We start from the raw sequence: 26,134 nt of genomic DNA on the forward strand, positions 1-26,134 counted from the left end.
TTTTATTGCAATTCAAATTACAAGGGAGGTATATAAACTTACAAATGAGATATTTGTAAAACACAACATAGCGCCTGGTGCATAGTAGGCACTGTGTAAATATTATTATTATTATTACCCCAAGGGGTAATTTCACACACACACACACACACACACACACACACACACACACACTGACCTCACTGATTTCTCAGGATGGTTAAATAAAATAAGCACCTAGAATCAGATCACCAGTGTCAGAGGCATTCCCGATGCTGGTGCTACAGGCTGACCTGCCAAAAGAATGGCAAAGCAGAAGAGGAGGAGTGGAGCTGATAATGTGATGAGACTCTTACCACATCCAGTCACAACCCTTCTTGTGCTCTGGGAATTTTCTGATCCTTAGTATATTTGACAATAATTCTGTGAACTGAATTTGGTTATCGAGTATAGCTTTCACCACCTGGAAAATATAGGGTGTCCCAAAAGTTTTTCATTGCTTTATTAGCTTAAAACTGCACTAAGACTTTTGCAACATCCTAGATATGTTGCTGGAAAACGAGGGTATTATCATGTTGAAAGTCTTAATATGTCTCACTGACACATTTCTTTTAATCAGTATGTTAAGAGGCACCATCTTGCCACCCTAAACCCTTTTCTGTCACTTCTTTATACAGGAAAACAGGTAAAGGTGATGTCACTGGAGGAAAATGTAGACCTCACCATATAAGCTTCAAATGAAAACAAAGAGAGAGATTATTGAGCTTAAAGAATAAAAATCTTAGAGGGGACCTCATCACCATCTTCAAGTATTTATCTTGTGGAAAAGAGAACATTCTGAATCTGCTTGGCTCCTAAAGGCAGAATTAGGAGCCATGGATGGAAATTCTAAAGAGGCAACTTTTGATCAAGGGTAATGTCCTAATACTTAGAGCCATTCCCAAATGGAATGGACTACCTTGGGAAGTCATTGGTTCCCTCTCATTACAGGTCTTCAAGTAGAATTTGAATGACCATTTGTCATTCATATCATGAGATATGGTAGAAAGGATTATCTGGTACAATTGGGACTAAATGAGTTCTGAGGCCCTTTTCAGGTTGATGATTCCATGATTCAGTAATGCAATGAGGAGTGCAAAGGGAGGAGAAAACAGCAAGTATGAATAAGATGAAAATTAAGAAATAATAAACATTTAAAATAAAAGCATCCCTATCATTTCCTGTAAGTTTGTGAATAGGAACTTAATTGTTATTAAGAGATCTCCAGGCAGGTCCAAGAAAGGCACACACACACACACACACACAAACACACAGACAATTAAGGCTCAACATCTACTATTGGTCAGACAGTCTGATCCCAGATAGAAGACACTATGGATATAACAAACTTAAATGTCTATGTCTTTATCTAGGGTAGGGGTTCTTAATATTGGTGTCCATCTACCCCAAAGAAGTCTGTGGATAAATTTCAGAGGTGGGGAGGGGCCTGTGAACTCAGATGGGGAAAGAAAATTACATCTTTATTTTTACTAAGCTCTAATTTCCTTCAATTATGAATGTAGCAACTAATTATTCAGAGACGGGCTCCATTGGCTTCACCAGACCACCAAAGGGGTCATTGACATAACAAAGATTAAGAACCCCTGTTCTATAGTTTGGGTACATTAAGAGATCCTTGAAAACAATAAGGGTCTTATACAGAATCCTTAAAGCAGACAAGTTTTTCAGACACAGTTGGTTCTGCTTGAGCCTGCTTCCTTCTTCTGTGGTTTGTGCTCTGGGCACATTAATTGTACTAACAATAACAGCTGACGTTTATAGGGTGCCTTAACATTTTTGCAAAATGTTTGTTTCATTTGAGCCTGGTAAGGACTCCTCCAGGTCTTAGAGGCATTACTGCCTTTAACAATCTTTTGATATTCTCCCAATCAGTTTATTCTTTCTCTAATCCATCCTATATGCCATAGAAACAGGGTGGGAGGTGGGTCACTGTTTAGGACCTCATGTGGACTTAGAAAACCACATATTAACATTATCTATTTTTATTTATTTTGTTAAATATTTCAAATTGTTTTAAAATATTATTTATTTATTTTTAGTTTTCAACATTTATTTTCACAAGATTTTGAGTTACAAATTTTCTCCCCATCTTTCCCCTACCACCCACCCTAATAAAATATTTCAAGTGTTCATCTGGTTCTGGGCATTTGGGGGTATTGCAACTGACCAGGCTGCATGTTTGACATCACCAGATTAATTTTTCTAAGTCACTGCTTTCTTCACTGCAGTCCCCTGGCTCAAAGACCTTTAGTGGCTCCTCAGTGCCTATAAGAAAACGCTCCAAATCCTCAGTTTAACTTTTTATGAGTTCTATATTCTTGTTCTTATTTCCCTCTCCAGTCTTAATCTCTCAATATATAAATCCACCAAGGTCTCAATATATAAATCCACCAAAGTCTCAATACGTAAATCCACCAAAGTCTCAATATATAAATCCACCAAAGTCATGGGTCAAAATATCCTGTTTCTTTATTTGATTCTCTCCCCAAATGGCATGTTGCTGAATCCCGCATCTGTGTCTTTGTTCCCGAATTCACTTTCCCTGGAGTGACCTATATCCCCTTTCTTCTTTTCGCATCATATTTCTTCAAGACCTTCTTCCATGGAGCCTTCTCCAACCATCATGTGCCTCTATGATTGCTCTCTCCTCAGAACTCCTTGAGTTCTTACTGTCTATACCATTTCTTAAACAGTTAACATATGTCACTGTGTGTGTGTGTGTGTTTAATGTAGGTGGTCTATATTTCCACCCAGACTGCAATGCCCTTTAAGACAGCAACTGTGTCTTACCCGTCTTTGTCTCTCCATTCCCTAGAAGGGTGGTCTAGACAATAATGGAAAACAAAATGCTTCTGGATGTTTTATCCGTCTTGATGAAATGAGATTAAATGCATTTTTAATCATCTCTTTTAATTAATAGTTACACCCTTACTTTGGACTTTAATGAGAAACCCACCTAGAAAAGAAACGTTGCTCTCTTTATAACTTAAATGGTTCTAAATCTGAACACATGTGGATACACTCAAACATTTTTCTAATTAAGGTATCAGGAAATTCCCCAAGAAGCTTGGTCATGTTATCAAGAAATAACTGTGAAAAGAACAATGACTAGGGAAATTTATTCTATTAGCTTTTATGAGTAAGCAAACATGTCTCCCTAAGCAATTGAGCTGCCTATAGAGAATTTTTTCAGGGAAGCTTCCTTTCCATCAACTGGAGATGGCAACTTTGCAGAAGTGACAGGGGATTGTTTGCAACTAGTAATCTCAGGAGACCTTCATAATCCTAGAAAGCTTTCCTATTCATCAGTCACCTAGGCAACATAAAGTCTGGTTGCCACTGTATACTATCACCCAATAGCCTTTCCAAGATGTAACAGTTTTTAAATAAAGAAGGTTAGAGAAAATTAACAGGGTTAATTGAAGAAATGGGCTCCTTAAACCAGATGCCTCAATTAGGTCCTTTAGAAAGTAAATGCATAGTTCCAATGTTGTTTTCAAAGTCCCTCAAAGTTCTGAAAACATAATGAAATGATGATCTTGTAGCAAACATTCTATGGTTCTATGTATTTCAACTGGGGGGAGGTAAGATGGATGGAGGGAGGGAAAAAGAGAGAGGGAGGAAAGGAGAAAGGGAGAGGGAGAGAGAGAGAGAGAGAGAGAGAGAGAGAGAGAGAGAATGAGAACCATTGCAAAGAAATGTCTTTGGTATAATATTCACCAGAATAATAGGAGATGGAAATTAGGGGTGACTGGAGATTTTAATTCTTTGAAAGGAGATAACATTGGTGAGCTCCTTTGGAGTATAGGAATGTCTCAATTCATTCCTAAGACCATTTGGGATGAAGAGAGTTTGCTGGCAAGGTAGGTCCTGCAAAAGCGTTAGTCACCTGAATAGTAGGATTTCCTCTTAGACAACTGACCTCTGGATTGAAGTCAGGTGCATTGTCTGCTTATTCACCATAGTCTAGTAAACACTTCTTGCTATTTATTAAGCTGGAAGTGTTACACTTTAAACCTGTGTACCTGTTAACAGAGGGAAAGGTGTTTCATGAAGCAATGGTTTTCCTCTAGGACAGGCTAGTAGACCCTCTGAATTGGGAAGGAACATATTCTAAATAAGAGAACCGGGCCCTTACCAGATTCTGGATTCCCTGAAGATATGGACTGATTAAGTAAGATCAGTCTGAGAATTCTGAGATGGGGTTGTCTTGCATTCTGAATTGTTATTAATAAGCATAAAGACAAGTAAGCCCATAGCCATGACAGGTAATAATGACTTGGCATCCCACTTACAAACATATTAAACAATTTTAACTTAATGTTAATCCAAGATATTCCCAATTATCTCAAGGGGTATAACTAAATACTTGAACAATTTCAGTATAATATTAAATTTATTTTAACCTTAAAAATATATAGTACAAAGCACCATAAGGGGGCAGGAGTACAGGAAGGTGCTTGGCTTTTGTTTTTTGGCACTGAACTATGATTTCATTGGTAAATGGAACTCCTAGTGAGAAAACTCCCACCAAAGTAGATCAGCTACTGTCTGGCAACATCAAGTCTCTGAGACTTGCCTGAAACACTGAGAAATTAAGCTCTGTGTTCAAGGTCACACCCCCAATATTTATCAGAGGCAAAGCCTCTCTCTGCTTGGTAAGCCTCATTGCCTCTCAGGAGAGGTTGAGAATTCCAAAATTATTGGGAATTGCTGCCTTAAAAACCAAAACAAAACAATTTTCTTACTTCTGCCTGACTCAAGGATATCTGAAGGTCTGGCTATTGTTTCTGATACCTTACCATGGAAGTTATCATTAATGGGATGATGTGCTGTAATGAATAGCGTTAGATTACGTTAGATCTGGGTTCCAGTTCCAGCTCTACTACTAATTTCTTATGAGACCTTGGACAAGTCACCTGATCACTCTGGGACTCAGTTTTCTCATCTGTAAAATGAGGGATTTTCTCATCTATAAAATGGGTTTGATTAGTATTTCTTAATCTTTGTGTGTATCATTAAACACATTGGTAATCTGTTGAAATCTATGGACTCCAATCCCAGACTATTATTTTTAAAGGCATCAAATAAAATATTAGGATAACAAAGGAAAGCAATTAAATTGAACTCTAGTCATTCTAAAACATACCATTTTTTACAACACAAATTTGTAGACTCCAGGCTAGTAACCATTGGATTAGATTGTGTCAAAGGTTCTTTTCAGCTCCAACAATCTATGATTCATGTCTATATATACATGAGCACATCAGCAGGAAATAACATTAGAGTATGGTCCCAAATGTATAAACTATTTTGGTCTATGAATAATTAGGACAATGGGAATCCCGATGGCTATATATCGACCAGTGGGATTTATTTTCCCCTTGGATTCCTAATGTATGGAGTCCCTGAAAATTAAGAGGATAAAGTCATATATTTTCATTCCCCCCCTGCCTCCCCAAACAAATCCCTACCCTAAAGTTAGAGTTCTTCTACCTTTTAGTACTGTCTCTAGGTGAGGAAACAATTTACCTCAAGGAATATGAGATTCAATTCAACAAATATTGTTAAATATTTACTCTGTGGAGAGGTAAGATGGTACAACCATGGACTCAGAGGCCAGGAAGGCCTGGGTTCAGGTCCCACCTCTGATATTATGTGATCATGGACATGTGATTTAACTTCTCAGCACCCTGCACAATTCCTTCACTAGAAGATGCAGAGAAGGTGCTGAACTGTATAGGTGGAAGGCACTTCCTCATCCAGGAGCTCCTCACATCAAGGAAATCATTGGTCCAGGACTGGTCCCCAGGTCCTCCCCCGGGGAGGCCTCCATTTGGCACATCCAATGTGTCAGAATCCATTGGTCCAGGGAAATTCTGTGCCCTGAATTGTACCAGGCATTATGCTGGAAATAAGCTTGCATTCTACTGAGGTCTGTTTCTGAGGGGAGGGATTTGGGAGGGTTTGGCAGATACCCAGAAATGTGTCCTACAAGGTGGGGCCAAAAGAGAGCCAGATAAAGGACTCGAGGGAAATCAGGGAGGGCAGATCTTTCAGTGGCAGTATCAAGGAAAGCTCTCTTCCTAGATTGTAAATGACTTGAGAGGCACATGCTTTTTCTCTGTCTCTCTCTGTATTCACAGCATGGTGACTGGCATGCAGTAGGTATTAAATAGATGTTTACTAATTGACGGAGGCATTGTCAAGGACCTGCTCTCTACACTGATTGTTTCCAAAAAAAAAACTCTGGCATGAATGGGACCATACCATCCAGATAAAACATCCCATGATGCTGTGAGTCACCAGTCTTCCAAACTGTTGGACAAAGGCCAGGTTTATTTCTACTCCCATTCTATCACAAGTCCAATGATCCTGTCTTTGAAGACTTTGAAACCTCCATGCTATTCAGTTCAACAAACGTTCACTGACCAACTACTGTGTGCACAAAGGGCTGGGCCTCCCATAAGAAGCTGTCCCTTGCCAAACCAAACCTAGGCAGTGCCTATTTTATGCCACAAAAATGAATTCTGTCTTCTTTCTCAGATCTCGAGTCTCCACGTCAATGATAATTCCCAAGGAGAATTTTTCCACCAAGAAAAGTGACATTCCTCTTCACAAGAGTGTGTCAGACATGAAAAGCACTGACTGACTGCTCAGAGAAACCCCGGGGAGGCCCGCATTTGGCACATCCAATGTGTCAGAATGTTTAGCCTGCTGCGGAATGAGGCTGTCTCATCTCCTCTCCTTGGAAGGTCTGGGCTAGGGCCCTCCCTTTCTGAAAACACCATCCTTAGCATGACCTGAGTTTCAGGTCTGAGGGTGACGGCATCTGGTTGGATGGGAGTATGCATTGGGATGATTTTGAAATAAGGCCAACGAATGGAACAGATTAGAGGATCTACATCCTTGATTCATGCCATGGAGAGAAATCAAGCTTCCAGTCTGGTTGGTATCTCAACTATGAAGCCAACTTCTGCTCAGCTGCTCATAATCAAAGCTAGTTATTGGGCAGTCTTTCAAAGTAGAAGGCATTATTAAAGAAAAAAAAACATAAAAAAAATTCACCACTCTGCAACCATAAATGCACTTAGTAACTACATAGAACAAAAGCTATCCACCACTGCTTGAAAGAATAATATGTGGCTGGTGACATGTTCTTCTCTGCTAATTGAGCTCTTGCCTTGTGGAAGAGGTGTAGTTAAGGTTGTCAGAATTTCCATTTAAGCCCCCTCTCTGAGGCCTTTAAAATTTCTCTCGTGCTGTAACTTGCCATTCAGCTTCTCAGCCATATTTATGCTTCCCTTTTAACTGGTTGTACTTTAAAAGAATGTAAAAAAAGCATTAGAGGGAAAGGCTTGTTATTTTTGTCCTCCCAAAGTGTCTTTCTGGTTATCTTCCAATTCTATCATCCCGTCCCTTCTCTCCTTGACAAAAGATGAGTCACAGTGACAACCTCAGTATCAAAAACAAACAAAAATATGATGCGCGCAAGGGTTTCATAGCAAGGCAAATCGCTGGGGGATTCTCGCAAGCAATTTGGATCATATAATCATAGATTTAGACTGCAAAGGAACCTTGGAGGACTTCCCGTTTTAAAGAGGAGAAAACTGAGGTCCAGAGAAGTTTGCCCAAAGTCACATAACTAGCAAATGACAGAATTAGGACTTGAACCCAGCTCCTACCCCAAATCTGAAATCCCTTCCACTACCACATGTAGTCTCTCATGGTAATAAAGTGACTAAAATAACCTTTGACCCGGAATTCCACTACTATGCACACACACACACACATACATATATATGCGTAGATATGTAAATGTGTGTGTGTGTATTCCAAGGAGTTTAAAGACAGAAATGAAAGTGTTTATAGAAGCACCTTTTGTAATAGCAAAGAACAGGAAACAAAGCTCACTGATTGAAGAATGACTAGACTCCTTGTGGTCAGAAACAATAAACAAAAAGGATACAGAGAAGCAATGGAAGATTGATATAAACTGATCCATATAAATACAGAGTAGAATCAAGGAAAACAATACACATGATGACTATAACAGGAATATGGAAATAATAAAAGGAAAAGGAAACTGAAATTACAATGACCCAGGCCAGCATTGAAGAAGACATTAGATCTTCCTTTTTAGAGAGGGGCCTATCCCTGCAAAACATTCCCTTTTCTGTCAGACCCAGTTGATATATTGGTAATTTTTTAAACCTATTTTTTCTTTATTTTGTTTTTTGTTACAAGGGATAGTTCTCTGCGTAGATAAGGAAGGAGGAATGTATTTGGAAAATGAAAATGGTGAGAAAAAAACATATCAATAAAAAATTTAAAATCTAGTTTTAAGAAATCCAGAAACTACATCTATCAATAATCACAAAACCTGAGATCATAGAATCACAGTCAGAAGGGACTTCAAGAGGGTATACAGTTCAATCCTTACCCAAACAGGAATCCTGACTAAAACATATCCAACAAATGGCTATCAAGTTTTTGCTTGAAGACCTCCTTTCATGGAGGGGGAAATCTCTAGCACTATTAATGACAACTTTACACCACCCCTGCCCCCTCTCCTTGTTCCTCCCCCCCCCCCCAGGGAGGGAGAAATCTACTCTATCTGGCACTCATTGCCACTAGATGGTACATGCTAGGCCTAGAATGAGGAAGACTTGAGGTCAAATTCAGTCTCAGATACTTATTAGCTATGTGATATAAGCAGGCCACTAAACCTCAGTTTGCCTCAGTTTCCTAAACTATAAAATATGGATAATAATAATATTTACATCCCAGAGCTGTTGTGAAGATTCAATAATATTTTTAATTTTAAAAATATTTTATCATATATTAAAATTTTAATATATTTAATTCAGTTATATAACTTTTTATTTATCTGCATATTTATGTTTTTATATTTTAAAATATTTTTTGAATTACTTTAAAACAATTTTTTAGCATTTCTTTTTTTTAAGTTTTAAGTTCCAAATTCTATCCCTTCCTTTCCTTCCCCTCCCTGAGATGTTAAGCAATCAGATGAAGATTATACATATGCAATCATGTAAAACGTGAATACTTGTAAAGTGCTTAGCACAGTGGTAGTATATGTATATAGTACATGGTAGGTACTATAGATATGTTAGCTATTATTATCATCATTATTATTACTTTACTATTATTATCTTTGAGACCATCCATTCAACTAGTTCCAAGTTTACTCAATTGCACCATTGTCCACAACTGTCCATTTCTCCCCCATAAGACTAGCATAAGAAACTTTGTCAAAGGCTTTGTTCAAATCTTGGAAAAGTATACTCCCTCTACAGCATTCCCTTAATCTACCAGTCCAGTAGCCCTAACAACAAAGGAAACTGGGTTACTGTGGAGTGCCCTGCTCTTGATGAAGTCATGCTGACTTTTTGTGATCAATGCCTCTCTTTCTGGATGTTCACTAACTATGCCATTTGAGAATTTTCCCACAAATTGAAGTCAGGCTCCCTAGCCTATAATTTGAAGACTCCATTTTCTTCCCCCCCCCCTTTTTTTTTGAAAATTGGCTATTTGTCTTTCTTCAGTCACACCATCACCTCCCATTCTCCAGGATCTTTCAGAAATAAATCCACAGCCACACATCTGAGGAGTACCTTGCAATGGAGCTCATGTGGACTTAATAAAACGAACGAAGTCATATGCTGCAAGTTTGTATTCTGATTCTGTTATTTAAGCTAGACAGAGGAAATGTGTCGGGATGGATTGAGGGCTAGTCTTAGAGTCAAGAGAGACCTGGGCTCAAATCACCAGGCATCAAAAGGGTCAGGAACACGGACTGGAAAGAATCACACTACCAGTCCAATGATGGATCGTCTTTAAACTTCGCAATCCAATCAAATAAACAAATATTTTCTAAGCATCTACTATATGGAGGTTCTGTCTTGGTCACTGCGTGGGCATAAAAAGAGATCTGCAAGTGTCTTAGTGAAAATTTGGACTTTCTTACCTAAGCTACAAATGTTTGAAAAACTCTCCCGCAATTGCTGTGTAACCTCAGATAAAAGCTCCTGTTGAATATCTACGTCAAAGCGCACAAGTGCTATCAACAAATGAAATTTAGTGTGTAAATTTAATAGGCACCTGCCATCCTGATGAATGCATTGCTTCTTGCATTGTCATCTTCCCAATTAATAAAGTCATCCGTGAATGAAGCTGGACTCAAGTCAAGAGGATTTTGGTTAGAATTCTACCTTGGACACTTACTAGTTATGTGACTATGAAAAGACATTTAATCATTGTACACCTCAGCTTCCTCAATTATAAAATACAGATAATAATACTGTCATAGCTACCTCCAATGGGATAGCATATATAGTGCTTTGTAAATTTCAAAGCATCCCATAAATGCCAGTTATTATTATTATAGCTAGTTTCTGGGGAAGCATTATAATTAAGGTTATTATGAGGCATTCCTTTAGCACTAGCCTTTGCAAGACTTCTTTTTTCCCAATCAGTTTTGCTCAGTACTTCTCACAAAATCCCAACCTGATAGCTCACACTGTTACCTTCATTTTATAGAATGGATACCATAGTACCATTTTGAGGACATTGATGGACCTACACAGCGATATCCAACTGTTTTCGATCTAAGATCTAGACAGTTACTATGTTTTCAATTGACTGAGTATCCAGAGTGCTGGTCGAGTTGATCTAGGGTTGGAAGGGACCCAAAAGGGTATCAGATACAATCTTCTCATTTAACAGATGAAGAAACAGAGTCACAGGAAATTGAAGTGACTCACCAAAGGCCATGCAACTTATGAGAGTCTGAGGGAGGATCTGAATCTAGATCTTTCTGACTCTGAGTCCAGTGCTCTATCCACCAGCCCCTGTTGTCTCTGCTTTGACTCAAACATTTTCCCTCAGGTATCCAAGCTAAGAAATTCATAGTGGGGACAATGATCCCAATTCTTCATTGACGGTGTGTTGGCATGACACTCAATGCGTGATCTCTACTGGGGTTGTTTCAACAGTTCAAAGTTCCTCATGTGATTTCTCCCTCCACTGGCTTACAAGGCAGAAACAGCATATTTTAGGAGGAATTTTGCACAGCCAATGACTCTAGTAGTAACAAAACTAAGGGTGATGGAGAGTCATCATTCAGGTATGTCTCTGCCCGACCAGAAAGAGATGAGGCTAACTGGGTTTAGGATTCCTTGCATGGAAGGCATAAAATGCTAATTCATGAGAGCTCGAGAGTGATCTTGGGCATGTACCCAAGCGGTGGGTGGGTATTTGAAGGACAGGCTATTTCATAGGTCACTGAAAGAAAGGGATGATTAGCAGCATAAGTGAGAAAAAAGAATCACCATCAGGCTCTAAGATATTACTACAGGGCTATGTCCTTCTCTCCTGAGAGCCAAGCTGGGCTCCCCATCATTCCTGAACAATGCCATCATCCCACACTTGTGGCAATAAAAACTTTCTATCAGCCCGCATCATCATTTCATAATCTCTATGAAACCTGCTATTAAACCAGAAGACAGAGGACCCTTGTTAAACCATTTTCTCTTTTCAATTACCAGCTTTCCATGTGGAGCACTGGTAGAGTGATGACAGCAAAGTGTGGGAAGGTGAAAATGCTGGGAAGAGCTATGGGACCATTTGCTGACTGGCCCATGGCAAAAATGTCTCAGCTTGGAATACTTTCATCAACCTTTTAATCTAAAGGGTTGTTTAGCTGGCTTTCAAACATTTCTCATTGCTTTGTTTTCAAATCCAGCCTCAGACCCTCAGTAGTTGTCTAACCTTGGGTAAGTCAGTGTATCCGTCTGCCTCAGTTTCCTTATTTGTTAAATAGTGATGATATTAGCACCCACCTCTCAGGGTTGATCTGAGTTAATATGTGTAATGTATATACTAGTGCTGCTGCTGCTGCTAACAAAGACCTCAGAATAACAAATGCAGAGATGAAAGGGCACTCAGAAGCCATGAAATCCAGCCTTCTCATTTTATTGCTAAGAAAACTGAGATAGTACACACAAGGTCATACAGGCAATAAACAGCAGGTTGGAATTTGAACCCACGCCCTCCAACTTCAAGCCAAGGACCCTTTCTACCACCAAAAAAACCCCACCTGTTAAATGCTTCAAGCTTCTAAAATTCTTCATTTGCAAACTCAACAGCATTTTCCTTCTCCCACTCTTCTACACAGTTCCCTGATAATCCAGCTTCATGACCCAAGACTGAATTTGGCTTGGATTAATTCGGCTTTCTTGAATGCATACCGCATTCAAGGGGTTCATGATCACATCCTCTCATCAGAGTTAACCAAAATGCCCATTTTCTGCCATGAGAATCTCTCGATTTGTCCTATGCAACTTATTCTAAGAACATCCTGGATATACTTAAACTCATGGGATTATACATATTTTTTTTCCCTGTAGATCTCCCAAAAAGGAGACATTATAGGGTAGGGGAAAAGACCCTAGATTTAGTCAGAGGAAGGGCCTTGGTTCACATTTTGCCTGTTATTCACTAGCTTTCTGTCAACTAAATGACAACCTCTCTGGGTCTCAGTTTCCATATTTGTAAAAGAGGGTGGACTTTGATGACTTATCCAGTTCCTTCCTATGCACAGGGAATCTTCCAAAATTTCTTTTAGTTTTTTGTGAATACCAGATCAACACTGAGGCTGTCCATCTGTTATCTTTCACTCTCACCATGCACATAAATACAATTAAATCCTATAAATTATACTATATGATTCCCGAGGAAGCTAGAATTTAATGTATATGCAAATATGTATGCATATATATACACACCTATATGCACACACATAGATAAATACATGTATATTGTGTGCACATCATGTTATATGTACATATACACACATGTCAAAATTACCTAAATGTCCATATTCTTTGACCCACAGATTCTGCTGCTAGATATATAATCCAAGAAGGTCAATGACAAGAAAGACCTCATATAGAGCCAGCTGGTTCAGTGGGTAGAGCATTCAGGAGAGGCTGGAGGTTTTGGAGTGGAAGCCTTCCAAGAGATGGGTGAAGGGAAGGGATCCTGCCCAATCTTTCACCTGGTTGAATGCCAGCTTCAAATAAAGGTCCTTCCAAGGCAAGCCTGTTCCTGGGATGAGGTCACCTATCTTTCTATGTTTCTCCTTTCTTGATCTTAGATGAATGACTATCTGAAGGTGGAAGCAGCCAGGAAACCTTATAAGTCCAGTAGAGTTCCAGAGTCCCACTTGAGCCCCATAGATAGAGAGTTGTATTGACTGATCACAACTTCTCCATCAGTAGCAGAAATCCAATAAGGACAAATGAATCAGGAATGATGGTTTCAAAACAACAAAAATCAAGATAGCCCACACATGTTCTGGGGGGTCCATATCCCGACACCCCTTCTCACAAACTAATCTTGGGTCCCAGTTCTAGAAGCACCCCTGAGGAACTGTGTGTGTGATTTTCTAATGCCATCAGTTCAAATGCTCACTGTGTTTCTCCTCAATATTATCAGAAGAGAATCAATTTAGTCAGCCAGCCTTAAGAAGATTTTGTTGATCAGTTGTCTTTAGTCATGCCCGACTCTCCATGACTGCATTGGGGGTTTTCTTGGCAAAGATCCTGAAGTGGCTGGCCATTTCTTTCTCCTGTTCATTTTATGGATGAGGGAACCGAGGCAAACAGGTTGAAGTGACTTACCCAGGGTCACATAGCTAGTAAGAGTCTGAGGACAGATTTGAACTCAGGAAAATGAGTTTTCCTGACTCCAAGCCCCACACTCTCTCTATACACTCCACCCTATGTTTGCTTATGCAGATGTCAGAAAGGAGTATTTACAATAGTGTACAATACAATGTTATACAAGTAAGATAGCACAATACGGTGGGTGGTACAAAACATCCCCCCCGAAGTCTGTGACACACCCTCTCAGTCTATACAGCGTCTAGGGGAAAGCAGGCTCAAATTTAGAAAGCACATGAGGCCAAAAGGTACCTTACAGATCTTGTCATTTCCTTCCTTTGTGGGATGCTCAGGAAATGCCTCTTGGGCCTGATACAGCTTCTTTGCTAGACTCCTTGAGAAATCATTGTTCTAGATCCCGTCTGTCTTTGGCTGGTCTCAGTGGTCCAGTGACACCATTAGGCCCCTGATGGGAAGACAGGAAGTCCACCATCCTCCCGACCCTTCGGAGCTTATAAGGGTGAGCTTCTCCAGCCAAAGCAGAAGGGGAAGGCTGAGCCTTTTTTTTTTTTTTACCAGAATGCCATGCTTGCTCCAACCTCTTCAATGTCTCTGGTTCTGACCACTTTAATAATTTATAAACAATTTCCAGGATGTGATTAAGCTTTCTCAGCTAATCCAAACAAGATTCTGGTGAGTTTCAAGGACTTTGCATACCTAGTCAAGAACCTATGATAGAATAATTGATTAAAACTAAAGACTGAGACTGAGTGATTCTTTCCACCTGGTTAAAGCACCTGAGCATTGTATCACTTACTTTAAGTGGGGTGGGGCGACTTGATTAAGTCAATGACCCCCTGGTACATGTTATCTCCCCCCCAAAACGCCAGGCAAATGCTCATTATTATCCCTATTTGACAAGTGAGGGATGTTGTAAGTTCAGTCAGATTGAAGGAAGATCACTGGGGCAAGGCGATGATAAAAATAAAATTCTTGGTTCTCTCTTTAACACAGAGGCTGCCAGGGACTCTTGTTCACCCTTCCTCTACCAATTATTATGGTCCAGCTGCCTGTTTGGTGACATCTGTAGAGTTGGGTCCCAATTGGATTTCAGACACCAGCAGAGAATTCTTCACACACCAAATTAACACCTTCAGAGACAACCCAGAAGGAAGGCCATGTACTGAAGAGTGGTGTGAACCAGGTGGGCTATTTTAAAGCTCCTCTCTTCCAGGGGGCCTATCTGGGTCACAGGACTCATCAGGTCATCCTTGGGAAATCTGTGACACTTACACGTTTGTCAATAAACTACTTCCTTGCCATCAGAGACCTTTACCCTGGTCTCCTTTAACCAGTATCTGGTTCAAATGTAATAGTGTGAATAGTGAAATAGTCCCAATAATGTCTTAAATTAAATTCTGAGCTTCAAAGAGTCTGTGTGAGGGGGCGGGGTGGTGCTGGTGGTGTTTGGGATCTGTTCCTTTATGGTTAACAACTCTACAACCATCAATTCACAAAATAAACAACTTCTACTCTACAATGCCAGTCATTGACTTGAGCTTAGCAGACATAAGGACTATATAAATAAAATGCTTGGCTACTCCTTAGGAGATCATTAAAATGTTTATGCAATTGCACTGAATTCACAATTTACTCAACATTTTACTCTTCAAAAAAAATTCTCTCCTCTTTCCTTTTCTAAAGGTTACTACTCTCCATCCAAAGAATCACTAAGTATGGGGATGGGGGATAGAATATGTCAAATGCTTTGACAATCTCAAGCAAACAGCTATTGTTGGTAGTCAATTGCTATTACTATTACTACTATTATTTTTAAAGATTAGCTCTCCCTATCAAACTGGAAGGTTGGATATACAGGGGCTACTTCTGAGTGAGATCCCACTCAAACAGGTACAGGGTCTTTGATCTGCCATTTTTCTTAGCTGGGTCAGTTTGTCCCTCTTTGGGCACCTTCTGTTCCCAGAGACTCTCCATGTTAATGCCCAACTTAGTGTGGACATCAGTTTGGCTTAGCTCACTGTGGCTCAGACCTCTGAGATTAAGAGATCTTCCAGCTTCACCTCCCCCCTCACTCTACCCACCCTGGGAGCTGGGATGACAGTAATGTGCCATGTGCTGGCATACTCAGCTACTATAAGGCAGAAGCATGTATTCTTCTAAATATCCAAAATAAAGATTGCCATTAGTCAGAATAAAGGTGCTGCTACTTGAATTGTGCAAGTTGGTGGTACAGTGGATAAAATACCAGGTCTAGAGTTAGGAAAACTCATCTTCCTGAGTTCAAAGCCGGCCTCAGACACTTAATAGCTGTGTGACTGCAGGCAAGTCACTTTGCCCTATTTGCCTCTGTTTCCTCATCTGTAAAAACTGGATTTATACCAATTTTCTGAAGCCAGTCTCTATAATATTAAACATAATGCAGTATCTGATAAATTAAGTTACATGGCTTCAGCTTTCTGTCTGAAAGAAACTATTCCAGTATCTTTGCCAAGAAAACCCAAAATGGGCTCATGGAAGAGTCAGAATGGACCGAACAGACAGGAACTGTGATCCTCATCATTGATATAGGGAACTGCTTAATGAGTAAATTCTCTCTACTAATGGAAGTCACAGCATCCTCCTTGGAATTCATGATCTTAGAGAATTCCCTAGAGCAGAGGTGTCAACACAAAGCCAAGGAAACTCCCAAGTGCTGCCTGAATAGGGTGAAAATGTAATTGGGAAATATCTAACAAAATAAAAGTCCAGTAGGACACAGATAATGTCAACATATGGGTTTCTAAGTCAATGAGGGGCTCGGCCTTCCATAAAGTTTAGTGGCCCCCATTTCCATTTCAGTTTGATACCTCTGCCCCCAAAGCAATGAGAGGGTAATTCACTGACTGCCCCAGCGATACACTATTGGTATATTCCTAAGGCAGTACTTAAATCTAGGTCTTTCTCTGTCTGAGAACAGGTCTCTATCAACTATCCTACCCAGCCTTTCTTAAATAAGACTCACTATTACCATTTCCATAACACGTTCGGTTTCTAAAGCACTTACTTTACAAAAAATCCTATGGATAAGTGGATGAGGGCGGATACTTCATCTGACAAAGGCTTAGTGATTTGCCTGAGGTTCCACATCTGGTAAATTCTAGAGCCAGGCTTTGAGCCAGGTCTTTCTGACTCCCAAATCCAAAGCTTTCCCCCATTATATCATACCTCTTCCCAATCAAATTAAATTTTATGTGAAATAATGAATGAGGTAAAATCAATAAAAACTTTGGGCTACTATTTCTTTGCTGAGGATTTGTGATATCAAAAGTATAGGGAAATCCCATTGTAGAAATTCCTTCTAACAATGCAGATAAAGGTTTGTTGCCTTCTCCTTAAACTGTTAGCTCCCTGAGGGCAAGGATTGTCTTTTGCCTCTTTTTGTAGGTGCTTAACAAATGTTTAATCTGCCCTTAACAGTCTTGGAGGGTTGCCTGAGGTCACTGAGAAGCCAGCAGATGTCAGAGATTAGAAATGAACTTAAGTCTTTTCTGATCCCAGGACTGGCCCATTCTCTGTTATATCATGCTGCCTCTCCTCTAGTCTTATTAATGCCTCGTTAAAGGAAACTGGCATTCAAAGAAGGGAAATGAAACAAAACCGTTTGGACCTGGAGAAAAAGCCATAGTATTTTGCAAAGCCCAAAACATTGAATTCCTAAATGAAAGAAGCTGTCTGATGAGTGGTTAGGCATTTCCAATGCTCTAAAAATAGGCACGCTGCAGTAGTGAATCAAAGCAACTTATTGTCACATAAGTGATATGTAACTTGACGTTCAGTTGCTTAGGGATTTATACCAATTTTCTGAAACTAGGCTCTGTAATATTAAACATAATGCAGTTGCTGATAAATTAACAGTTAGATACATGGCTTCAGCTTTCTGCCGGAGCCAGTACTTTCTATAGAGGGTCCATCGGCAGCAAGTCAAGGAAGGGACCAAGAGGACATCTGTCCCTCCTGAATCAGGAACATCCCAGGTGCCTTGAAGACAGTCACACAGTGTAAGCAAAATCCCTTTCAATTCAAAATCTCTCTCTCTCCCCATCCAGCACTGGTTTATCATTTCATTTGCAAGGAAGAAGGTGGTACTTCTGGACAAAACAAAAAAGTTGCTGATATTAAAGAAACCACACTATTTACAGAAGGGAGTAGAACCTATCCCGATGGCTGGGGGACAAAAAGGAGGGTCCCCCATCCAGGCAGGAAGGCTGCTGTTTTGGCAACCTCTCTAGCAAGGAAAAAAAAGCAACTACCCCAAATCCAAAGCCAAAAATATCCTCTACTTCTCTTTAATCATCCACACAACAACAGATACAAAGAACTCAGGCTACCCTAAACATGTATTCAGCAGTATTTACCAGAAGCCAACTCCCAATAATGAGCAAAGAGGGAAAAGGGATGAATGACTCGGAAAGGAAGAAGAAAGCCCTGAGGGAGGCAGGTGGAGCAGAATAAGAGAGTGGACAATATCCTGACAGACTGAAACCCGCAGAAATACCAGACCTGCTGTCAGCCTCTCCTTTTCTGCTCCTCCAAATGGAAAGCTCAGTGAACTTGGAGTCAGAGCATTGTTTCTACCATTTATTAGCTCTGTTATCAGGCAAGTCATCGAATGTCTAGGGGCCTCAGTTTCTCCATAAGTAATATTATAGGGTTGGGACTAGATCATGTCACGGGTCTAGAATCTCTGATCCAGTGCCTGCATAGCAAAATAGACTAATGTCTGAGGCTTCCCTCTTACCGTTGGGTAAGGACCTGGGAAATCCACATTCCCTGACTCTATGACATAAAGAATTTCTGAGCTTAAGGAAACCTTAGAGATGATTCACGCTGACCCTAACATGTTAAAGATGAGGTAATTGTGGGTCAGAAAGGTGAAGCCAATGAAATGAGAATATATTAAGTGCCTGCTGTGTGGACTAGGGTCTTGGGGGGTGGTGCTGGAGTCTGAACCTGTGTTTTCATTGGAATGGAGACCTCTGACCTCCACTGATACAGACTGGCGACCAGTCATAACTTTCAGTTTTAGTTGCTGGAAGCACTGAAAAGTTAAGTGACTCCCAGAGTTAGTGTTAGTCAGAATTTGAATTTAAGTCTTCGTCATTCCGTATCCCCAATGCCATTCTGCCTTTTGGGATCTGGGAGCTCAAAGACCAAGGAAAAAATCTTAAATGATCCCTTCCCTCAACAATCGTACATTCTATAAAAGTTATTTACCAGATAATCACAACTCATGGGTGGTAGAGACAGGACAGGTTTCCTAACTTCCAGACCTGAGTTCTTTCAATGACTGTATCTGCTATCTACATTCAGGTTTTAGCAGAGAAACAAGAAATGGCAAAGCGTGTGTGTGTGTGTGTGTGTGTGTGTGTGTGTGTGTGTGTGTGTGTGAGACAGAGAGAGAGAGAGAGAGAGAGAGAGAGAGAGAGAGAGAGAGAGAGAAGCAGGGAGGCAGCTCTACCTTGTTAAAATTCCATTTTCACTTCTTAAAAGAAAACAGAAATCCTTTTTTTTTTTTTTAAAAATCAGTTTTAGGGGGAACAGAAGAATGCCCATCAGAAACCCTCCACACTACTCAGGTAAAGAGCTCAGAAATTGCCAGCTCACTCTGAGACTCTGTCTCTCCAGCCCACAGAGTTAATGATCAGAGACAAAGGTGGTTATTAGGAGATGGTTATTAAGCAATGCTTTGGTAAACTAATCAGTGTTCCTATCCAAATATTTAAAGTGATTCTCAGACAATCTGAGCTGGCCCGGAGCATTTGTAATCTGAATCCAAGGTCCTGAGAAGTCACCTCCTCCAAGGATACCTTGGAATACGTGGTCCTTTCTGATAATTAGCACTTGAACTGAAGTTTAAAGGGAAAGGAACTGAAATCAGAAGCTGAAACTTGAAGAGTCTGAGGGGGTGGGGACTTTCTACAAAACCTTTTTAAGCAGAAGGCAGCAGCAAGCATGAGAAAGGGAGCTAGATTTGGGAAGTCAGAAGAGCCGAGTTCCTTTGCTTCCTACCTGTATGACGTTGGACAAACGGCATCCTTCTGGGCCTCCATTTTCTAGTCTGCCAAATGAAGGGGTTGGAGTAAATGTCTTCTGGGGGACTCCTCCAGCTGTAAACCCAAGATTCTCTCCCGTTTATGATTGCGGCAGAGTCAGAGCAGTAGAATGGATTAATAGGACTTGGGCTTGAAATCAGGAGACTTACTTGGAATCCACGCCCTGCTCCTGACTATCTCTATGTCTAGACAAGTCATTTAAATGTTCTGAGATTCAATTTTTCCCTTGGGCCTTTGGGAAGTAAATAACTTCACTCTATTAATTCTACTTCAATTTTACCAATTCTCTAGGTCTCAGTTTCCTCATCTGTAAAATGAGGGTCTTGACTAGATCTAAGATCTAAGATCACTTCCAGGGGCACCTAGGTGATGCAGTAGATGTCAGGTGGGGTCTGAAGTCAGGAAGACTCATCATTTTGAGTTTAAATCTGGTCTCAGATTCTTACTAACTATGTGACCCTGGGCAAGTCACTTAACCCTGTTGCTTCAGTTTCCTCATCTGTATAAGGAGCTGGAGAAGGAAATAGCAAACCACTCCAACATCTTTGCCAAGAAAATCTCCCAAAGGAGACAGCTTTGTGGATGGGGCAGGAGCGGGCCAGGAACAAAGCATCACCTACCCTACATCTGTCTTAGTGTCTTTGTCGTATTTTTTGGTTTTGATTCAATTAAATTTAATGCAACAAGCACATATTAAGCTCCTACTGTATGCAAGGCACGGGGTTCTGTGAATAAGGGTCCGTTAAGATCTTGCTGCTTTACACTGACCAAATGTGTAAACTGAGAATCCCAAAATGTGAGGTCACCTATTTTTACCAATTAAAACAGAAATAATGAATTTAAAGCTTATGGAAATCATCTGAAACCCAAGTTCAGTGCTGGAGGAAGCAGGGCACCAGAATGCTATTGGAGAGGCACCAGGTGGGGTACAGTGTAAACAACACTGACTGGGGAGTCAGAAGATGTGGGCTCAAATTCTAACCCTGTCAATTACCACCTCAGCAGACTGGGCAAATTACTTTTCTGGGACTGGATTTCCATCATCAAAATAGAATTAGAACAGTGACCGTCATAGAGTAGCTACAAGTGGTTATTGATTGACTATAGTTGCAAAAAAAAAAAATGGCAGGGGAGATTGGATAAAAGGACTTCTTAGGTCTCTTTCAGCTCTAAATCTCTGAACCTCTGATCCCACTTCCTATTAGCTATGTGGCTTTGAGCATTAAGCCTCTGTGACTCTTCTCAGCTGTCTCATCTATAAAATGAGAATACCTTACCTGACTAAAATAAGGGGGAGGAGACCAGAGAATTTATTTATGTCCCCTATGGCTGCCAGGTTTATGATTCATGGACCTGTTATTTTCGCTGACTCAGTCTCCTGAGAAGTTGAACAAGGATTAGAAACTGCTCTCTCTTCGATGTTGACCGCAGATTGGAGCTACATAGACTGCAACATGGAAAAACAACCTCTCCTCCAACTCAGAGAAAATTTGGCATGGTTGCCAGTCTGGTGTTTGGGAAACAGGAGTTGGATGGGATTGGGGCAGACGCATGTATAAACCGGAGTGTCTCAGCCTCAAGCACTTACATCTCATTAGCTACCAATTACTGTGTTCATCATTTAAAACAGAAAGGGGGGGAGGGAGGAATTTTTGCATCTCTTTTATCCAGGCTGCAGTTTAAACTTGGCCTTGGCATGGGATGAGTGCAGCATGTTGGAAACTGGAGTAGATAAAGTAGAGTATGAACCCACTCTTTGAATTCCATATGAAGCTATAAAAAGAGTGTCGATGCATGTATTAGCCCCAGACAAACATCACTCCAAAGGAGGATGAGAAAAAAAACCACTTTGCACAGTCTGCAACCTAGAAGGATGGATTTTTAAAAGGCCAAAAGCAAGGGTCATTTGATAACATGTGAGCTTAGGCCCTAACCTGAAGAAGTTCTTTCGAAGAGAAGCATTTAAAACCTGGAATTCCAGGAAATGTTCTGATTCATATTGAAAGTCTGCGTTGTTTTTTGTCCTGGTGAGTTGAGACATCGGACAACTGGAAAGTTGAGTTCCATGGGTGACCCAAGGAAACAATATCCAGTTTTGGTAATTATTATTGTTATTGCTGTTACTATTATTTCTTAGAGAGGCTATATGGAGTCTCTTGTGTGTGGTTGTGGGTCATGGAATAAATACCATGTTCTCTAAAAGCCTGGAGGTAAGCATGGAGACAGGTGGAAGTGAACAGTTGGGAACCCATTAGAAACAAGTAATTACCAAGGACTGAAGGACAATGTTAAAGGCATGTATGAACATAAGAGGTGAGCTGGTCATGTGGCAAAGGTCCAGCTTAACCAGTGGATGACCATGGATTTCACTAGTATCCTTGTGAAGTCAAGAGAAAGCCCCCACCAACATCCTGAGTGGACTCTCTGTGTATTAGGGAAAGACAGAAAAAAGTCACACAAGGATTTTCAGGTATGGATGAGTTCCGAGTTGCATTATTGAAAGCAACATCTACATCAGTGAGATTACAGGTTTAACTGGGTGTCTAAGTATCTGTGTAGAAAGAGTGCAAGACTATATAATAGATATAAAGAGCTCCAGGAAGAGGAAAGTCCTTCTTCTAATGCAGACTGGCATCTTCTTTCCAATGTAGACATCTTAGGGAGTTGTCTACAGTACTTGCCCACAGTCCTAAGACCAGGAAGCAGAAGAGAAAAGACTTGAACCCAGGTCCTTTTGCTTTGGGGTTGACTCTCTATCCATTATATCACACTGCTCTCAAAAAGGCTCCAAATTCAGGTTTTGCCACTTTATGGAATGGGGCACTTGGCAGGGATCTCCCCCAACTGGTGTCAGAGGTGAGATTTGAACACATGTCTCACTCACTCCCAAGTCCAGTACCAGTATTTAACCACCACACCATGACTGTCTCTAAAATCATGTATTGTGTGAGTTTCAGGCAATTCTCTAAGATTGTGAATTATGAACAGGCTAGAATTTGCATCCATAAAGAAAGAGGAATTTTTAGATTGCTACAGACACATCATGACCATAATAATTACAGTCCATCATTGTCTTAATAAGTTTAGGAGGCTGACTCCACCTCAGAATAGGTTATTTTTAGGGAATCTTCAAGTAAATAGAGGCTAAGGAGGTCTTGTTTCCTTTTCTTTGGCTCTAGGGTTTTATTTTATTTTTAACAGTGAGACATCTCCAACTGCTAGTGCCTTCCTTTCTGATCTTGTTCACTAATCATTTAGTCCTGTCTGACCTTCCGTGGTCCCATTTGGGGTTTTCTTGGAAAAGATACTGGAGTGATTTGCCATTTCCTTCTCCAGCTCGTTTTCCAGATGAGGAACTGAGGTAAACAGGGTTAAGTGACTTGCCCAGGGTCACACAGCTAGTAAGTATCTGAGGTCAGTTTTAAACTCAGGGAGATGAATATTCCCAACTCCAGGTCTGGCTCTCTGTCCACTGTGCCACCTGGATTACTTCCTTTGTATGTACACACATATGTATATATACGTACACACACGTGTACACATATATACATACTTACATACATATATCTTATAGTTACAAATGTATATCTTATCTCCCCCTTCCCCTCCTCCATGCATGATCCTTGAGACTCCTTTTCTCTTCCCCTTTATCCTCAGCACTCAGTACAGGGTCTGATAGTACTTAATAAGTGCTCGTTAAACTGAGACTAGGCTGAACCAGATGGGGGATGAGTCACTGAATGTCAGGGCTGCAAAGGTTCAGAGGTCATTTTATCCAGACCTTTCATTTGTCCAAAGGAAGAAACTGAGCCCCAGAGAGGGGTAAGGTGACTTGCCGGGTCACCCAGATGGTTAAAGGCCACACCAGGAATAGAACCTGGGCTTTTAGTCTCCCTGCTCCAACAGCAGAGAAAAGATGGGATGCAGGAAAACAGACACCTGCTCCCATCACCTGTGGAACAAGCCTCTCTTAATGGCAGATTGTCAAAGCCTAGCCAACAGAAAAGCAAAGTCTTCGGCTCTGTGGAAGATGGCTTTTTGTTTGTCTCAATCCCCATGACGCTGGAGGTTTGGGCAACTCTCTTCCAAGAAACTGAGAACCTCCATCTGCATTTCCCCAGGCTGCTTGTTTTGGGGGTCCCCTCTGCACTGATATTCCCCTTTGCTACTTTAGACCGTGCAAACAAAGCAGCAACCAATGAGGTATTTTTTACCTTTTAGCAAAACAAAAGGGCCCAGTTCTGGTCAATGGAAAATATCTTACTTTTCACCTGCCCACTGGAGTGTGACCCAATTAACTCAATCTTCTAAATGCCTTCCTAGCCGGCCACTTAATAGGATTAAGTTTCCAAGCAGCCCTCCCTAATTCTCCCAAGTGCCCTATTCTACAAATTCTCTTCTTGTCCTGAACTCCGATTTTTTCTTCTCTCACTTCTCTATTCATTCCCCATGAGTTGCAGAGATCAGTATTAGCTTTTCCACGCATGCTTTCAGGATGAAAAGAAATCCATTGTGTTCTTAGGAAAATCAATTTGTAGGTATACGAGAAAGTTAATAAACTTGACTTCTCTTTATGTCACAATTTGGTAATTTTCTCTTTCAGAATATGGCTATGCATGTGGGCAGGGCATGGAATAAGGCAAGGGAGGGAGTGGTATGTCTGTGTTCGGAGATATTAAGGAAATGGAATGATATAATATATGGCATCATTTTTCCTGCTACACCGCCCAGGGAGAAAATAAAGGCAATAAAAAAAAAACAAGACTTATCCAACTGAACTTATAAAGCAGCCTCCATCCAAAGACCCGAAAGTGCTACCTCTTGGGTTAATTTTCCTCCTTAAATCGTCAAGGCGCAGACACAGAGAATTAAATCAACGTCCATCCAATTTTGTCTCTATTTACTATAGTTTGTATTCCTCATTACAATGAGCAGAAAATTAATCTACTGTAAAAACAGAATGGAAGGAGGCTCAACAGTTGAATTTTCTCCTTGCTGGATACTCATTTTCCTTCTCAACTTTCCCACAAATCTTTCTGTCCTGGCAGTGGAGTCAATGCTATGGAATCCTACTTCTTTGCTGTCTTTGGTGATAGATGTGAAGAAGAGAAAAACCCAAGTGTACATCTCAATCACTTTCCAAGCTTCTTGATTCATCTCCTATTTTCTCCGATGGGTTGAGAATTCCATGGTGAGGGCACTTGGGGAATTTTTTATGGACTCTAATTAAAGGAAATTTTTTTAAAGGCTCCTTTTGGCATTCCTTGCTTTGTGTTCATGGAAAGTTGATTGTAAGTAGAATTTCTGCAAACTGAACCATGCAATCATAGGTCTGGGTCTGGAGGAGACCTTAGCACTCATCCAGTCCAGTCCTCTAATTTTATAGATAATCTGAGGTCCAGAGAGGCCCAAAGTGACACAGGTCACAATCAACAGGGCTGGGATTTGAACCCAGGTTCTTTGTCTCTCAGTCTGGTACTACTGCTGTTTCATCATGCTGCTTTATATTTTAAACGTACCCCTGGAGTTGGCTATTTAAGGGAACCATGTTGCAAATATTTTAAAATTCAAATTATCCTTTGGTAAGGCATACACTCACACAGTACATGTCTTCTCATTTATCTATTTAGAAAGTTCTAATTGAACATTAATTTTTCTTTAAACAAGGCTCACTCATAGCAACCTCAAGTTATCATGAATTCTAATTGGGACAGATATCTCTCTATTGGAATAAATATCTATCTATTGGAATAGATCTATTTATCTGTCTGTCTATCCTGTCATCTATCTATCAATCTATATCACCTCATTCTCTCCACTGATCAATACATTTATTCTTCGGTCTTAGATAGCAAAGTCAAACAACGGTCTCTTTGGGCCCAGTACATGACCAGCACAATAAATGCTTGTTGATTTGACCGATTAGAAATAACCTTAAAGAAACACCCATTTTGGGCAAGGCTAGATTCAGTGGGATAGAGCAGAAAGAGGGATGAATTTGGGGGTCAAAGGAGTAACTTGTCACAGTGGAAAAAAAACCCTGGAATTTGGAGTCAAGGGATCCAGACCTAAATTCAGTTTCTGCTACTTGCTACCTGTGTCCAAGGGCAAGTCATTTAATAAATCAATAAACAAGCAATTATTAAATATCATTATGTACTGGCCACCATGCCAAGTGCTGGTATTATAAAGAAAGGCAAAAATACTATTCCTGACCTCTACAAACTCACATTCTAATGGGAGAGACAATATACAGACTGCTATTTTCATATTATATATATATATATATATATA

At 40.4% G+C, this 26,134-nt stretch overlaps 1 protein-coding gene across 10 annotated transcripts in view; it reads right to left on the minus strand.

Annotated features, from left to right (window-relative positions):
• THRB (thyroid hormone receptor beta) overlaps positions 1-26,134 on the minus strand; it is a 450,111-nt gene that overhangs the window by 296,645 nt on the left and 127,332 nt on the right. Inside the window, exon 1 of one of the 10 annotated variants that reach the window (XM_069088497.1) lies at positions 19,797-20,026. The exons of the other annotated variants lie outside the window; for them this stretch is intronic. The gene's annotated coding sequence lies outside the window, so the exon portion shown is untranslated. Of the gene's footprint in view, positions 1-19,796; positions 20,027-26,134 lie in introns of those variants that run through there. 10 annotated transcript variants of the gene reach the window in all.

This window comes from Petaurus breviceps, unplaced genomic scaffold (genome assembly GCF_028583685.1).
Source record: "Petaurus breviceps papuanus isolate PSGF00001 unplaced genomic scaffold, PetGlider_PUasm1.0 185, whole genome shotgun sequence".
Taxonomy (NCBI): domain Eukaryota; kingdom Metazoa; phylum Chordata; class Mammalia; order Diprotodontia; family Petauridae; genus Petaurus; species Petaurus breviceps.